We start from the raw sequence: 18,875 nt of genomic DNA, 5'->3' as shown, positions 1-18,875 counted from the left end.
TGTGATTTCGATGTTGATTTCGCTGAAATCACGAAATGTGATGATTTCATTTTTATATGCAAAATCACGAAAAATTTTGCTTGATTCCGCGCGAAATCACGAAACGCCTTCGAAATCACGAAACGACGCCAAATGTAAACTAAGCATAAGAATACGGTATGTTGCACATATTTGCTCGCCCAAATTTGTCGTGTAAACAGTTTTTAAAGAGAAAGCTATTCAGCGCCATTTTTTGCTCGAAGAGAAGTGAACATTTTGCAACTTTTTTAGTGTACGGGAACGCATTTTGGGGAAAAATGTGCAAAATGTGTTAAATGTGTAAAAACTTTTTAGTTCTGGAACGAATCTATTTTTGTCTTCTTTTTTGTTTGTCATCTGTTTATCGGGGTTGCCATCAAGCAACACATATTACGTATAGATACATATGCAAAATTCACCAAATAAGCATTATGAAAACTCTGAAATATAAAAGCTTTTCCGAAATAGACGAACGCTTTTAGATAAAGACGAATGGTTCGTAAAAAATTACCAGAAGTGCAGAGAATTATTAAATCAATAGTAAAGGCTCCAAAGAAATGTGTGGAAAGACCAAATTTCTTCAAAATATTTTTGGCAAATTTTTTGCAAATTTTCGCGATTTTTTTAGGTTTTATCATTTTCTGCCATGATACCATTCCGAATTGGTGCGATTTGTGAAAACCAGTTCACCATTTGCTTTTATATACAGTGTTGGTCACAGAATTAGCACACCTCTTTGAGGTAAAATGATTTAGTCAGCGTAGAGTTTTGATAGGGCAAATTGAAATATTTTCGTAAACAAAATCCTTTTCTATAATGTATTAAACAGATTTAATGATATAAGTGATTACTATTATCAGTGGTTTTTTGAAAATAAAAGTTTTGTGAAGACGCCCAAATTATCAAGGGGACATATAATTAGCACACCCTAAGATTTTTTAATTTAATTCAATTAATATACAAAAATGAATTTATATTGAAAGTAATTCATATTCAAAACGTATTGAACAAATCATCTTTTGAAAGAAAAAATAATTTATATTTCCCATTTGCCTTATGTTTAGAAAATTATTGAAATTTGCGTAGGTCCCATAGAGATGAACATAGGTTTATCGTGGCATACACCAAGACATATCGGTAAAATTCAGTCCAGATGGATAAGTATTTATAAAATCAATAGCTCAAAGCATCATATTACAGTTTTTTAATGAAAATTGTTGTGTCAAACGGACTTTTCAGATGCACACTGCTGGTGGGTACATCCCACTATTCGCAAATTTACAAAGATGAACAAGAATATGATGTTTTATTTGATGTTTCTATGAACTACTTGCCTCAATGAATCGATAAAAAACACTAAAAAACTGAAATTTCCATCAGTCCTTGGGACCCAAGGTGTACCCCATATAATTCCCTTCTGGAACTGAAATTTTGGAGGCTGGTGGAGAGTATAACTAGCAGACTGGAATTTATTCCCAAACGAAAGGGATTTAAAACTGAATATGGACGAAAATATTGAAACTATTCACAATATTAGTGATTCTTTTAAGGTGTGCTAATTACGTGTCCAGTGAATTTAGGACATTTTTAAAATTTTTGGAGGTTATTCAAATTGGCAGTTATGTTTCAGTTTCTATATTGCGTTGTATTCTTTAAGCATACTACTGAGAATATATTAGTACAAATACTTTATTAAATACAACTACTTTTGAAGGTCTTTTTAAGCTAAATAAATCTTGGTAGTAGGGTGTGCTAATTGTGTGACCAACACTGTATATGTATACACAGAAAAAAACGGCCTCTCTAACATATGTCTCAAACACATTTTGCAGCAAACATATATTTGTTTGGAAGAAGTCCCAAACATAACATATGTTTGGGTCCTGCAAACAAATATATGTTTGGATGCAAACAAAAACAAACACAGGCACCAGTGGGCGGTTACTGAGAGCAAGGGAGCGTAAATTTCAATGTAAAACACACTGAAATGTATGTTCACTTTTTCTGAGTAAGCGCTCTCTGGCTATTTCCATTATATACATTTATATATTGTGGTTGTTTATTGAAAGGCAAATCAACAACAGACACATAGGTACATACAAAATTTCAAAGAAATACATAACACACTTTAAAAAAAACTGAATGAAATAATTTGTAAATAGTCACACTTTTAAAAAGAAAAAAATATATAGAAACATCGTTGAACGCTTCTCCTTAGTTCTGAAATAAAACACATTTTCCTCAAAGTTGAAGCCATAAGCGGGGAATCGGCATCTGGAATGAAATGATTATGTAATGTAATAAATAAATATGGATGTACCATATTTCAAATATACATATGTGTGTATGCAATTACCAATATTAAATGCGATTTCTTCTTTGTCCAATAAAATAATTCCATTCACCTTTTCGATTCAATTATAAAATGTATAGGGCATTTAATTTACTACAAAGCACAATTTCTTTAAGAAAACACTGATTTATTCACTCACTTTACCGTATTTACTGTACGATGGTATTTAAAAAACTGAAGAAAAAAGAACAAGATAATTCATACCATTTTTTTCTTTTCTTCTTCGCTTGCTACGTTGGTTAACGACAACAAAACAAGAAACAGACGTGTTTGACGCATACATACCGAAGCCCCCTTCATCGCTTCTACGTCTTCTATTATAACGTACACACAGCTCTTTTTTATAAAACAGCCGCGAGAGCGCTGTTGTTACTCGCTTTGACAAACATCCTCTCTCCACCCATAAAAATATGTTCTAACATAAAAAATATGTTGGTACCCAAAAATATAAAATTGAGATATGTTACAAAATGTTGCAAACATATATTTGTTTGGACACAAACATATTATGTTTGGATCCAAACATATATTTGTTTGCAACCAGTTCCAAACAAATAATTGTTTGGATCCAAACATATTTATAGATTTTATAAATCCATTTTTATATGAAAAATACTAGAGTTGCGTAATCTAGTTCCTTGTACTGGTTCCAAAACGTATGAGTAACATCATGAAATATAACGTGTGATGTTAAGTATACGAAGTTTGTCCAAAGAAAAAATGTGAGCCGTTGGAACTGCGAAGTGAACTAGGTAGTTCCATATAGTTCCTTTGCACAACTCTGAAAAATACATAATTTAAAGTAGTGCATTTGTTTGCACCAAAACTCGAACCTAAGTGAATAATTGTAAGTGTGTAGGGTTTTGTCTATTAAAACCCCTAAAGCCAAATGTACAGCCATTCCCGTTGAAAATGGAAATCGGGAAACACCTTTATATGGGCACTATACCAAAACCTGAATCTTTTCGGGTATATTAAATTTGTTTTTCCGTTTGTAACGCATCGAAATTATCAATTGCGACCTTATAAAGTATATATATTCTTGATCAGGGTGTGCTTGTCCGTCTTGGTTACCACTGTAGCATTCAATAAACTGGAGATATGACGCAGGAATTTTCGGACCCCCATATAACAGATTTTAGAATTTTAGCTACAATTTTTAAACGAACTAGCTGTAATTTGGAATTTGGGGCTCTAAGTGGTCACAAAATTTCTTCACTGAAAATCGTCAACATAGTTCCATGTTTTGGTATAGCCCCGATATAACGGTACATACCGATTTTCGGTATTTTGAGATTTTATTTAGAGATTTGAGGTTCTCAGTGGAATCGAAAGTTCTCCACAAACAGTAGTCAACATAGGCCCATGTTTTGGTATAGCCCCCATATAACGGAACCTTCCGACTTTCGGTATTTTAAGGATTTTAGCTAAAATTTTTAATCGAACTAGCTGTAATAAGCATTTGAGGTTCCCAGTGGACACGAAAGTTCTTCACAAAAAATCGTCAACATAGGTCCATGTTTTGGTATGGCACGCGCTTTATCTGTTGAATGGAGCAGTCGATTTGATCCAAACTTTGGATCTCCTAATATTTTGTCCAAATGTAGTCTATCTTTAAAAATGGGTACCTCCCCCACAAAAGTTTAACATTTTTGTTTAAGTGCGGTTTAGGGTCAGTTCGAAGATCCATTGGAAAATTCTTCTAAACATAAGTTTTGCTTTTGTCAGGAGTGAATTCTTTCTTGGACGTGTTTCTGTCGGTTTGCTCAGTACACCTAGTTATATCCATCAGAAGCATGTAGGCATTTTTGACCTACCATTAATATACTTTCTGTAAATTTAGAAAAGGTACCTCCCTCACAAAAGTTCAACATTTTTGTTTAAGTTCTTTCCCATTGAGCTCCTCATCGCATGCTTCAGCTATGTGTTACGTTTGTAGCTGTTTGTAGCCCGAGTATATTTTCGCTCCTTGAATTCCTTGAACGTCTAATGATGCTTTTCTGGTAATCAACGCTTGAGAAACCTTTTAAAAAACGGTAATTGCAGAATTAGCATTTGTTTGGCCCGCAAGTAAAGTGGCAAACATTTTAAACATTTAAAAACATAAAGTTTGCATTAAATATTTGGGGAACGTAAAAGATGGGCGAGTTGAAATCATCTGTGGCCTCCATTATTACATGAAACAGACCTACGTGATGACTTTATTTGTAAAACATTCGAATACAAGAGTATAAGTTTTTTAAGTTTTCTATGTACTAGTGTGTTGATAGCCTTGATACCTATCGTTTATTTCAAATGTTACAACAAGTAACATTTCCTTTCATTTTAAACGCTTAATTTGTGCTATTGATATTGTTCTAGGAAAACTTATGTTTTCATCCCACTACGTGTTTTAAAATATTTCCAACTTTTACTTTTCGATGATATTTTACTTGCGTCCTTACACTGAGAAAGTTGAACTTGTTATTGGCCATCTTACTTAAGTTAATCAAAATGAGCGAGTGAAATTTCTTCATTCATCACCCCCCACAATATGATGCTGTTGAAAATATTTCACTCATTCTATGCGAATAGAATTTGAAAATGTGAAATGTTTATGGTCTATTTCTATGTCAAGTACATGGCATAAGACCTTGACGCGTGCATAGCTTTAAAGATTCGCGGAACGCTACTGTTCAGACATCCATACGTGGGTTGGTTAGAAAGTATAAAACTAATGATGGCATATCATACTCTCTTCTGAGTTGTTGATGAAAGTGTAATAACAGCCATGGGTAGCAACAACCTACTGCAAAAGCAGGCACTATTCGAGCTCTTCCTTTAGTCTTCATGCTTTGTTGGCTGCATTGACTTTAATGGCTCGAGTAGATTTAACCTAATTAAGAATGTTCAGCAGAACGTCTCTTGAATACAAATGAATAATTTTAACAGAATTAGGAGGCAAACAACAGTACGGTATTTAACATCGATGGAAATATACACCCACAAGTGTATTTCATTGTACTTATTCCCAGCAATGTTGATGAGTCTGACATTAGTTTCGGTGGAATGTGGAACATTTCCATTCGTGGCAGAGTTGAAGAAGAACAACAGAAAATCGTGGCAAACAAAACAAGACATTAAAATTACATTGAATGTAACGACTTTTAAAGCAAAGGATTGTATCAACATAAACCATCGAGCAACAGACATTCAAAGTTTTAATATTTCAAACTAATGCAATCGCACAGTAGATTCCAAAGAAAATTACATGTTTTATGTAAAATGGGTGAAAATTGGTATTAACAGCCTGTTTCTGTATGTCGAAAGAAGAATGTGTGCGAAAGAAACACGTCCAAACTCTTGTGTGTTTTTCAAATTTGTTTTTTGTTTTGAAGCAAAAGCAAAGGTAAAATTATTTCGAAAACTAAAGTTTGGGCGTGTTTCATTCGCACATATTCTTCTTTCGACATACAGAAACTGGCTGTAAGTCTTTTTTGGGGGTACAAACACTTTCCCAGAAACTCGTCAGTACAGGTCCCCGTTTTGATGTAGCCCCCATAGAAGGCTACTTACTTACTTCTAACTAAAAAGATATCTTCAATTCACTCTGTTTGTTGCTTCGATTTAGGGAATACCGCGTCATTTCATCTCTTTTTTCACTTGTATGCTCCATCGAAGCCTTGGCCTGCCAGTACTGCGTGTACCTCCATGTGGTACATATCTTTTGATATGGCCTAGCCAACTCAATCGTTGCATCTCGATGCTTTTATCTATACTGATGTCTTTGTATAGCAGATACAGCTCGTGGTTCATATGACATCGATATTCACCGTCACCGCAGATTGGCCCGTAGATCTTTCGAAGAGTTTTTCTCTCAAACACGCCAAGCACAGCCTTATCGGCTTGCGCGACTATCCAGGCTTCGGAATCATACATTATCACGCGTAGTATCAGTGTTTTGTAAAGCGTTGTTTTTATTTGAAGCGATGTGGCTTTGTTTTTAAACAGCTTACTTAGGCCAAAGAAGCATCTGTTGGTCAATGCAATTCTTCTCTTTATTTCACAACTGGTTTTGTTTGTTGTGTTTATTGGGGTGCCGAGGTAAAAAAAGTCTTTTACTACCTGAAAATTATAGGAACCAACTTCTACTGTTGGTCCGAGCTCTAGCCGAGCCAGGTCTAAAGCCGCATTGGTATGGTCCAATTATTTAATTGACCATATGCTTCAGTCGTTTGCATAATATCCCTGCCCCTATAGTTAGAGCATACAGTCTTAACTTCTTTCTTATGGACGGGACATAGGATACTCAGGTTCCAATCGTCGGGTACGCGTTTTCTCTGCCAGATGGTGCTTACTAGCTGATGCACACACGTTATTAGCGTGTCGCCTCCGGTTTTGAACGGCTTGGCTTGTAAAGAGTGCGAACTTTCGAGGTGCAGATTCGCAGATCATGGTCCTAAAAACGTTTGCGGGGGTTGTCAACTCTAGAGAGGATTGTTTTTCTTTTCTTTCTTTTTTTCATGGTGTGCTGTTTTTTCTAGGGGAGGGTTACTAACCCGACGTCCAAACCCATGTTTTTAAAATACTTATGGGTGAACGCGCGGAAAATGTTACCTCACTTCCTTTAACGGGTGTTAAAGGCAGGTCCCCAGGTGACACCACGGGGAGGTCAGTGTCCACATGAGATGAAAGGGGGACCAAGATAAATACTTGGCCTTGCCATGTTAAAGCCGGTCAGGATCGTTCCTTGGTATCTTACATCCTTTACGTCACCCCTGTAGAACGCTACCTCACAATTTTTGGTATTTTAAAAATTTTAGCCTCATAATCACACCTAAATGGCCGAAATTGTATTTGTTCTTCCATTCCAATTCTCTATGTTTGTTGTTTCACTGTCTGGAATACCGCGCCTTTTCATCTCTTTATCCACATGTTTGATCCATCTAAGCTTAGGCCTGCCAATTCTGCGTGCACCGCCATGTGGGACGTATTATTTTTGTGTTCATGTTTGATAACACTGTGCAACACTGGAAATGCAAACAACTTTTAATGGGCATTTTCTGAAATTACATATTGAGACTACAAAAAACTTAATTGGGTTTTGTGTTCTTAGATCGGGTTTAGATTTTATCGCCTCATCTAAACCGACCTAAAATGAGCCTTTTTTCCAGTGATCGGACTTTTATCTCCGAAACTAGTAAGAATTTTGCTTTGCAGTCTTCAACAATATTGTAGCCCTAAAGTATGTCAAACAGATGAACTGGGAAAAGCTGAATCTAGCGCATCAAACTCGTTAAAATATAGAAAAGTTTACATAATTTCTGAAATTTTGGTCAGTAACAACTAAACTGTTGGGAGTTGAAACAAGTAACTATTCTATAATTTTTCCAAATAATGTGAACTTCAATTCTTCAGAACTTTCTGAATCTCTAAAATGGTTATTTCACGTTGTTTAAGGGGTATTTCATAACATACCTTTTACAAAACTTTTTTCAAACAATGTTCACACAGGCTGTTTATTCTCATGTTGGGAATTTCAATGAATTATTGAAATATTTACCAAATTGTTGTTGAAAAATTTGCTATAAACAAGGCGATAGAGGCATTTTAAAACAACATAATGTTCTGAAGAGTTGTGTATTACATTCCAAAGAATATATTCCCAAAAGGTAACATTAAGAAGAATTTAACATTTTGGGAGATACGCTGCGAAATATACAAAAATTATAGAATTTTTAGATATATTATAAAATTTGAGGCAACGAATGCAGTTTTTCGAGTTCACTATTCCTCCAAATATTTTCTTCTTGCTCTTATCAACAAGTTTGCTGCAAATGTCAAAACAAGATTAGTATTGGTTTCAGAGATACATCAACGATTTGTTTTAAAAATTCGATCTTAAACCATGTTTAGATGAAGCCATAAAAACCGAACCCGATCTAAGAAAACAAAATCCAAATATGGTTTTTGCCTATTGGTCCTCTACTTTCATAAAATTCTGGACAGAAGTTGTTTGCACGCGATTGATTCAAAAATGTTGCACAGTGTAAGCACGATAATTTAGGAATTTAATTTTCGATTTGGCCGAAACTTTAGCCTCATAATCACACCTAAATGGCCGAAATTGTATTTGTTCTTCCATTCCAATTCTCTATGTTTGTTGTTTCACTGTCTGGAATACCGCGCCTTTTCATCTCTTTATCCACATGTTTGATCCATCTAAGCTTAGGCCTGCCAATTCTGCGTGCACCGCCATGTGGGACGTATTATTTTTGTGTTCATGTTTGATAACACTGTGCAACACTGGAAATGCAAACAACTTTTAATGGGCATTTTCTGAAATTACATATTGAGACTACAAAAAACTTAATTGGGTTTTGTGTTCTTAGATCGGGTTTAGATTTTATCGCCTCATCTAAACCGACCTAAAATGAGCCTTTTTTCCAGTGATCGGACTTTTATCTCCGAAACTAGTAAGAATTTTGCTTTGCAGTCTTCAACAATATTGTAGCCCTAAAGTATGTCAAACAGATGAACTGGGAAAAGCTGAATCTAGCGCATCAAACTCGTTAAAATATAGAAAAGTTTACATAATTTCTGAAATTTTGGTCAGTAACAACTAAACTGTTGGGAGTTGAAACAAGTAACTATTCTATAATTTTTCCAAATAATGTGAACTTCAATTCTTCAGAACTTTCTGAATCTCTAAAATGGTTATTTCACGTTGTTTAAGGGGTATTTCATAACATACCTTTTACAAAACTTTTTTCAAACAATGTTCACACAGGCTGTTTATTCTCATGTTGGGAATTTCAATGAATTATTGAAATATTTACCAAATTGTTGTTGAAAAATTTGCTATAAACAAGGCGATAGAGGCATTTTAAAACAACATAATGTTCTGAAGAGTTGTGTATTACATTCCAAAGAATATATTCCCAAAAGGTAACATTAAGAAGAATTTAACATTTTGGGAGATACGCTGCGAAATATACAAAAATTATAGAATTTTTAGATATATTATAAAATTTGAGGCAACGAATGCAGTTTTTCGAGTTCACTATTCCTCCAAATATTTTCTTCTTGCTCTTATCAACAAGTTTGCTGCAAATGTCAAAACAAGATTAGTATTGGTTTCAGAGATACATCAACGATTTGTTTTAAAAATTCGATCTTAAACCATGTTTAGATGAAGCCATAAAAACCGAACCCGATCTAAGAAAACAAAATCCAAATATGGTTTTTGCCTATTGGTCCTCTACTTTCATAAAATTCTGGACAGAAGTTGTTTGCACGCGATTGATTCAAAAATGTTGCACAGTGTAAGCACGATAATTTAGGAATTTAATTTTCGATTTGGCCGAAACTTTGCACATAAAATTTCTTTCAAACGTACATCAAGTTCCAAGAAGGTCTACTTCGGAAAACTTTTCCGGGTACCTATCTCACAAAAGTTCATCACTTTTGCTTACGTTTAGTTTAAGGGCTGTTCGAGGATCATTTGCAATTTTTAACCAAAAGTACATCTTGTGGTACTGCTTACAGCAATATAATGTTTTTCGTGGGCAAGTCCATGCTAACTGACATGTTAATCCAAAAGCTCTAAAAATCCACGGTGACGAACTAAGGTGCATTATGGGCACAATAATTATCGAATGACTCCCGAATGGACTATATTGGTCAATTCTTTCAGGTACCCTATCGAAAAGACTTTAATTCAAACAAAATTTGTTTTCAAAATGTCCTAATTTATTCCGCCCATAATTGCTAGGATAAACACAACAGCTTCTTACCTTAAAAAAATTTAAATCATTTTTGGGGATCTATTCACATATCAAAGTCTCAGTTCAGAATGACTGAGGATATATCTCTGCCGACAAAGGCGATTGATTCTTTTCTACTTTTTTGCTACTTTGAGAATTTTCGATTATTTTTCATACGAAAATAACAGTAATTCTTCATTTAAGGTTCCATGTGATCAGTAAATTTGTTACGAAAAATTTACGCCATATGTCCACAATTTAGTGTTAACGTATCACGGTACCTCACAATTTTAGATTATGAGGGTTTTAGGTAAATTTTCCCACCAAAATAGCTCCAATTTTCAATTTAAGGTTTCTAGTTTTTCGAAAACTTATCCACAAAAATTTTAGGCATTATATGTGGACCTAGGTATGTCTATGATTTTTGAGGATAAACTTTTAAACCACTAGAAACCTTAAATAGCAAATTTGATCTATTTTGGTTCCTTCCGACCGATGTTACTGATGTTGATGTAATTTCGTGCAGCAATTTCTCAGATTGAAAGGTAAACGATACCTCCCGATATGAAGAGTTTTAACATATTTTTTTTACTGACGTGGCTGTAACATGGTATTTCGGATTCCACGCGTCAATATGGTGTCATATTCTTGTATATACCTCTTAAGAATTTTGAATGGGTAGAAAACATCGAGGTCTCAGCCGATAATATTTTTCGGGTAGCATATTCCAATTTCCTAGCTATAAGCCTTTGCTTCAATACAACTCGGACATAAAAATGTAGGCCCGGTCTTAATGCCATTCTTATTGGTTTCTATAAAAGTTTTAAAATCCCCCACTGTTCCTTGCGAAGTGTTTCCATCAATTGCGCCACATTGTATTTACTACTGCTACTGCATTAACGTACAAATCGTGCTAAAACTCACAAATAAGTCACTTTCGAATCAAAATATTCCTGGAAATTCACTTAAGCGTTAAAGTATTCTGGAAATGAAAAACAACAACAGTTGGCCTTTAATGTCTATGTCAAGTTAATACTGTTGCCATAAAAGTAGGTATGTATGTACAAGGTTCGGTGTGCTTATGAACAGAATAAAGTATTTCTTTAAAATTAGTTTTGTACTTTTTGGGATAGTGAATATGGTCAGTATAGTTGTTAGTGACATTCCATCCATCCAAAGGGATACAGGCCGTAGATTTCTTTGTAAATTTTGAGACATGACAAAGAGTCAAAGACAAATTCTGAGAAAGATGTAATATAAAAATTGGTATGTTTTATGTATTTCCAGGTTTTTTTTATATTTTCTGAACGAGACCAATCTTTCTATACCCTTCAACACAGGAAAAACTCCGATCTTCAAAAATATCATTAATAAAGTAAACGTTACAACAATTCGTAGTCTCATCTCGCAAATCTTTTCCAGAAAGTATTTTAACCATTGGAAACTATTTTGAATATATAATTTTAGAAGTGTTTGGTCAGTTGGTCATTCCATTCAAGTCATGGCCTTCCTGCACTGCAAGTGACATCAAATGTCTACCGTTCATATAGCTTTCCATACGGATATGTCCTGGACAATATAGCTGGTACAGCTAAGTATTTTACGATAGCGATATTTATCCGGCAAAGTAAATTGGAGCGCAGATCTTTACACACATTAGCATAGAATATTGTGTTTAGCAAGACGTGTATTTCCTTTTTACTGCCTTCTTAGTCAAAATTAGCCGAATGCCGATGTAATTATACCCTACACTACAATGTGGAAATTATAAGTATGTTTTTCCAAAAATGCATATAACACGGCAAAATATTCCTCGTATGCCCCCATGTGGTATACCCAAATTCATATCTCGACGAGATAAAGCGATTATAAGATGAGTATCCGTCCGTCCATTAAAAATTGTAGTCAAACTCCAGGCCGCAATTATGGACCAATCGTCACGAAATTTAGTATATAGGTCGGGACGATTAGTTTTGGAGTTTTAGGAGGTAAAATGAACTACAAACACAAATTTTTATCCGATTTTGTGGCAGCTCTGTGGGTGGCAATGATAGTCCGAAATTTTATGTAAGGTCTGAGTTTATGACAAAGAAGAAGCTTGCAATTTAACTTGATGATCAGTTTATATTTAGCGGGTTAAATGGGCCAAGACATTCGTATGAAAATTGGTAAAAATTTACATTTTTATTTCTGAAAGATATGTTCCACCCACATAAGTAATATTTAGAAGAGGAACTCTTGACCTTTCCATTGATGGTAATTATGTTTTTATTGTGTATAGTCTAGCCATATTCAAGCTAGATAGATATCGCAATTATAATTAAAAATACTAGTTATATACGAGTTAAGAGTTTTGCTCAAGGAAAATGCCAATAATCTTGGATAATTATGGGATAGTATTTAGCAGGTCAAACTGGCCATAATTTGTGTGGAAAATAAAACTTACTTACTTACTTTGCTGGCCCATTACAGAACATTTGTTCCATAAGCCGAACTATGCCAAGAACTAAAATTTTCTTTATTTGTTGCTTTGCGTTTTGGAATACCGCGCCTTGTCATCTCTTCTTCCACATGTTTGCTCCATCGAAGCATACCAGTTGTGCGTGCATCAACATGTGGGACGTGTTTTTATGCCTTTTAGCGGGTTCATCATCGCTCATACTTATGATATGGCCTAGCCAATGCAATCGTTTATCTATACTGGTATCATTGTATAGCAAATACAGCTGGTGGTTCATACGACGTCGATATTCACCGTCAACGCAGATTTGCCCGTAGATCTTTCGAAGAATTTTTCTATCAAACACACCAAGCACTGCCTTGTCTGCTTGCGCAAATACACAGGCTTCGGAACCATACATCAGCACGGGTAGTATCAGTGTTTTGTAAAGAGTTATTTTTGTTTGACGAGACGTGGCTTTGTTTCTAGACTGTTTACCTGGGCCAAAGCAGCATCTGTTGGCCAATACAATTCTTCTTTTTTTCACAACTGATGTTGCTTCTTGTGTTTACGGCAGTGCCGAGGTGGACAAAGTCTGTTACTACCTCAAAATTATAGGAGCCAAATTCAACTGTTGGTTCAAGCTCTTTAGACGCAGAAGAGATCGCACGAAAGGCACACACCTCTTTTGCACAGTGGTCCCACTTGTATGGAAAGCAGTGCCAAAAATAGTACTAATCGATCTACTGCCTCGAAATTTTAAACATATTTTTATAACGAGGCAAAAAGGTAGGAAAAAATGTACTGGATGTAGGTCCACATTTAAGTTTATCCCCCATATAAAGGCATCGCCCGATTTTTGGAATTTTGACGAATTTAGACATATTTTCGAACCGATTTGCTTAAAATTTTGCATTTTGAGTGAACAAAATACATCTTCGCAAAAATGTTGAATATAGGTCCACGTTTAGGTATAGCCCCCATATAAAGGTACCGCCCGATTTTCGGTATTTTGACGATTTTAGCCAAATTTTCCAAGCGATTTAGTTGTAACTTTACATTTTGAGTTCTACGTGAACAAAATACCTTCTTGCAAAGAGTGTTCAATGTTGGTCTACGTTTAGGTATAGCCCCCATATGAACGTACCTCCAGATTGTCGGAATTTTAAGCTATTTTTGCAAAATTTTCCAACAGATTTGGCTGCAAATTTGGATTTTGAGTTCCCAACACATAAAATACCTCCTTGCAAAAAATTTTGAATATAGGGCCAAGTTTAGGTATAGCTCCCATATAAATGTACCTCCCAATTTTAGGAATTTTGACGATTTTACAGGAGTGGTATAAGGGAAATAACTTACCGTGGACAGAGGGTTGCAACTGGATTTTTTTATCATAAACTAGAGACCTTCCCCGGTATTATAGAAAATACGGAGTCTCCCAAAAACACCCAATATTAGTAAAATATCAGAAAAAGTCATTTACTAAGAATTTATTTTTAAGGAAGTTAGAAAACTTTTTATGAACATGTTTTTTCTTAAAAACATTGTCAAAAACATTGTCATTCTGGAAATTGTATATTTACCTCTTTAATTTTTTATAATTTCGCTCATAAACTGCGAATGCTTTGCGGATGTATAAGAACCCAGCAAAATGTTTGCCTCCAAAGATGCAGTTAAATCATATGAACAAGTGATCTGGAAGTGCATCAAATTATGCATTTTCACTCATGATTTTTACAAGAGCGTGACTACTGAAAGATGCACTCTATTAGCACTACATTTTAACTAACACTTCGGTACTGCATTTTAGCTAAACCTTTGGAATCGCATTTTAACTAACACTTTAGGGTAGAATAGGATGCAGTCCAATTTGCATCCAAAGCACGTGTTTTGATGCAGTGCTTTGGATCGAATTTAAAGGCACTGTTCGGAATGTGTTTTTATGCAGTTCAAATATGCAATGAAAATGCAAGCCATTGCAAACTTTCCCAAAATAATAAAAAGATTTTATTGTTTGTGTAAAACAAGAACAATAAGAACTTTATTACATTAACACAGATTATGAAATTTCTTCATTAAATTCAATCGCAACTGAGTTTGTTTCGTCCGCTCTTCAGTTAATTCAAGCTGAAATGTTTTTGCTTCATCTGCTAAAGGGGTTCTTATATTGTCTTCCCATCACCAGTTGAGATTTCGACAAGTACTCCAACAGCATTTCATTAGGAATTTTTCTTCTCGTGAGTTACCGTAAAAATGTTCTCAACTTTTGGTTGTATTTCTTATTTTATATAAAAATTTTAGAAATTGATGCACACTTTTTCTATCTTTGAAAAAATTCTGTAGTTGTAGGTATCTACAAATTGGCTTGCTTGCTAGGGATCACTAAGCAACTGCTTGTAAAATGTATCGAACGGAGTGCCTTTCTCACCTCTCCCTTGAATTGCATTCGGATGCAATTTAAATGTGAGAAATGGATGTCAATCTTTGGATGGCATCCAAATGCTGTTAAAATGTAAGGAATTGGAGTGCCTTTTCACGACTCCGATCGAAATGCATCCTGATGCTGTTAAAATGTGAGGAAAGGATGTCATTCATTGGATCGCATCCGAATGCGGTTAAAATGTAATGAATGGAGTGCCTCTTCCGTTTGAACTGCATCAAAACTTTCCGTGAAAGACTAGTCTACATTGCACTACTTCCAATTTATTTTGCTGGGTAAGGTTTGGGGTTACGACAAAGAAGTAGCTTGCAATTTAACGTGATGATCAGATAATATTTAGCAGGTTAACTTTCGTGTGGTAACTTTACTCCTGGAATTTATGATTCACACACGTAATTTATATTCAGAAGAGAAACTCTTGACTTTTCCATTGAAACCAATTATGTTGATGTACATGGTCAGATAACAGAGTTACAGCCTAATACATATAGAGATACCACAGCTTTATAGTTCAATACTGACAATTTTGCAGAAGGTACATAAGATGTTTGGTCAAGAAAATACCAATAACTTTTAGCGAGTGAAATTGACCATAATTTGTTATCGGAAAAATATATAAATATAATTAGAAATTAGGAACGTGAAGCTTGAAACCCAACTCTTGACCTCCCCATTGATGAAAATTATATCTATATAACGGTTAGATAACGGAACTACTGTCTAACATATACATAAGTAGGTTCCTTAATCATTTTGGTTTATGTGTAAAGAAATATATTTACATTCCTCTCTACAAAATATCGCAATCATGATAGAAAAGTTGTTCAATAATGATAGAGAAATTCCCATTATTTTAAATTGCAAAACAAAAACAATATTTACAGAGAATTTTCACCGTTACAAAATTCTCTTTAGTAACATTTATATAAGACTTGCGATTTCCAAGCAAAATCGTTAAAACCTAAAACCCTAAAAATGTAAACTTTGAGTTTTTTAAAAAGCCCTCCGGCGACGTTTTTTTTTTGATTTTTCTCATCTATGAACAATGTAGTTTCAGAATCTGCAAAAACTTTCAAGGTGTACGCAGAGAAAAAATATTTTTCGCTTTTGTTGGAACAAAAATTTAATTTTATTGTTACCTCTAACCAAAACTATCGTAATTACATGTTTGGTCCAAAACGTTATAGTGTCAAAGTGACAATACATATTTATATTTAGAACACATAATATAGCCCAGTGTGACAATAACGATTGTTGGATTGACGATACAACATAAGGAATCCAACAATATGTTAACAATATATATTTTGCTCTTTGAATATTGTTGGATCAAAAATATTTTTTTCTCTGCGTGTGTAAGCACCTTTCATTTAAAGTTAGTTTAGGAGCACCGTGTTCAGAAAAATTCACCGAAAGCAAGTTATAATGGATTGGCTATTTTTTTGTTTTCATATTACAAATTTTAATTTTAAAATAAAGATACATAACGTGTCACAATCACATAAGATACATTTCATGGAAAATACTGCCCAGAGGATGTGGTGTAGGGTATTACATAGTCGGCCTCGTCTGATTATATCCTTCTCTTACTTGTTTTTATTTACTTCCTTTTCGCATAAGATTCTACATTGGAAAAATTGACGGTCCTTGTCTAAAACCTCGTGTAGTACTGCCTTGCTTAAAGAAGTTCTTTCCTTGTTTAAATGCACAGCTCAATGAAAACCAAAGAAACGATTACTGCTGACACTTGTATTTTATTGCGTAGATTTGTTTTTCTTGTTGTCTGTCTGCTTTTAACTAACTTCATGATGCTATTTTTTTAATTTAGCGGGTGGAAAGATTGAACTATCCTTGTCTAAAACCTCGTTTAGTACTGCCTTGCCCAAAGAAGTTCTTTCCTTGTTTAAATGCACAGCTGTATAAAAAGTTGCTAAAAATTTCCGGGGAAGTTGTTCCCTGACGATGATTGCAGATTCCAATCGAAATACTAGAAAATAAATACATTAAAATCAGAACATCAGATTTTTCCTTCAAAAAATATGTAGCCAAACAATTCTTAACTTCAAAATGTTTGAATAAGGCAAACGATACACTCATAAATTTGCAAAAATACCAAAAACCACACTTGGCTCGCAACGATGTTGAACGTATAAAATTGTGAAAGTTAAAGACCTGGTTACAGCGATATATTTTATTTCTCTAGAAGTGGTACTGGGTGGCTTGACAACTTTCGAAATAGTAATCAATGAACGCAAACAAATAACACGACTTCCGCACCAATCACACAAATTCACAAACATTTCAATTTCTCTGAATCGTTTCGCTCTCAAAACAAAACCAGAAATTTTCAATGCAAAAATTCGAAAACCGTATGATTACTAAAATGTACTTCGGCTATGCTTTGCCGAGTTGTTTCATTCCCCACCGAAACAATAAGAATTTTTGGCAAACATTTGCTGTGCGAAATGATCAATACCACACTCAAACACACACACACATTTGATTGCGTAACAAACCTATCAGCCAGCATCAAAATACCTGGAACGTACTACGATTGATGTTTTCAACCACCAAACGAATCATTCTTTAAATCGTTCATGTGTTTTGAACATTTTCGTTTTCTATCTGTTGTTGTGGAATTGAGAATTTTTCGCTATTCGTTTTGTTCGCACTCACGAATGTAAACAAAATGAAACTAAACACCGAGTTCGGTCAAAGTGGGTTATGTTTCGTTTTGTATGATTCCGATGGAAAATACGAAACGAAACCATTGGAAAAGTATTTTTATGTACGCTGATAATAACATTTGTTCCAAATTTGTACTGTTCGAAGAAGATCTCTATCACTCCACCACTACCAGCCTGTTCATCTTGGTTTTGTTTTTTTTTCGACTACCAGATTTTCTGCTTTCATTGTGCGCAAAATTCGAAATTCAATTTAATGTAAATATTGTAAACAAATTACGGAGAAGGAAAAACAAAATACTCCAAAAAAACAAATTGTACAAACTAAAGTATGTAATATTGCCGAGGGAAAAGAAAATATTTTCTTTCTCCCAATTACTTTCAACTTTATTACACATGGATATTAACTTCCGTAGCTGCTGTGTGTGCTTGCTGTCCAGTTTTCTTCGAAATTCATTGTAAAGATATCCCATTTGTCTTCATAATGTCATCGAAACAATTACAGCTGAAAATGAATAAAACATTGTAATTATGCTTTTTGTTTCTCTGGGCCGAAACATAAAGGAAGAAACATCGCATTCAAGCAGACTTAAAATCAATAAAGCCCAGAATGAAATTTATTGTGGGAACATTTAATTTTTATATAATAAACCATAATATGGTAGTAAATGGTATAATTAATATTGAGCAGCCCCAATGTTGATGCCGATTTTTGTTTTGTTAAAGGTTTTATAAACATTTTCTAACTGCAATAGGAAATGATTGAAACAAGTAAAAAACGTGTTAAGCTCGGTCGTCCTAATTTTTATACCCTCCTCCATGAGTTATATTGCAAAATGGAATAATTGGTTTCCTTTAGTTTATGAAAGCACTAAACTCGTCCGCCACGGTACACAGTTTTATAAATTTACACTAAATACTTTTAAATGTTTTTCTAAAGAGTCCGCAGCGTGATGTCATGGCAGAATAAAATATCAAAGTGACTTTCGTTGGAATTTTACCCCAAAGCACAGTGTCTAATTTGTCGAAAAACCTGGCCAAAAATCAAAAAATGTATCAATTTACACTAAATAGGGCCAAATATGGTTTATAGGATTTCACCGTGTGTAGTTATGAGAAAATATATACATCTTTTGTTTAATAAGTTGGTATAAAAGCAGATCAAAGTGACCTATTTGGATTTTTTTGTCTCAAT

Source organism: Musca autumnalis, unplaced genomic scaffold, assembly GCF_047663935.1.
Source record: "Musca autumnalis isolate F117 unplaced genomic scaffold, ASM4766393v1 scaffold_1, whole genome shotgun sequence".
In the NCBI taxonomy this organism is placed as follows: domain Eukaryota; kingdom Metazoa; phylum Arthropoda; class Insecta; order Diptera; family Muscidae; genus Musca; species Musca autumnalis.
The sequence above is the reverse complement of the archived record's forward strand: the minus strand, read 5'-3'. Positions refer to the sequence as shown.